This window comes from Wasmannia auropunctata, unplaced genomic scaffold, assembly GCF_000956235.1.
Source record: "Wasmannia auropunctata unplaced genomic scaffold, wasmannia.A_1.0 LD336095.1, whole genome shotgun sequence".
NCBI lineage: Eukaryota > Metazoa > Arthropoda > Insecta > Hymenoptera > Formicidae > Wasmannia > Wasmannia auropunctata.
The window spans coordinates 3,691,862-3,692,426 of NW_012026795.1; positions in this window are offsets into that span (position 1 = coordinate 3,691,862).

The following is a 565-nucleotide window of genomic DNA, read 5'->3' on the forward strand; positions in this document are numbered from 1 at the left end:
TAAAATAAATTTCAAAATAAAAGAGACACTAAATATCTTGTTACTCATGGGTCGATTCATTTATGTATTATGTAAAAACAAAAAATGTTATTATAAAAAAGAAAATATTATTGTACAATGTTATCGCGCAATGTGTTTGCAGAAATATCAATAAAAATAATCTTATATTCACATATGTAATCCTTATATCGATATTAATAAAAGGGGCGATAAGTTAGCTTTTGTTTTTAGAAGTTTGCGTGTGCCGTACCTGAGCGCGCCAACTTTAGACGATCTAATTAGTTAACTTTAAACACTTATAATTCAAAAACTATTATAGTCTCAACATTTTGGTATTGGAACTTTTGTCTTAAAATGATCTCAGAAATCTACCCTTAAGCGTTAGTCCGGTCATTACGGGACACCCTGTATATATATATACAGGGTGTCCCATAATAACAGCACCAGACTTCGTGGGCAGGTAGAGCAGATGAAACTGAACAGAAAAGTCCTCTATCATTTTGCAAAATTCGCAATTGTTAAAGAGATATTAATTTTTAAAGATCGGCGAATAAACGCATATCCA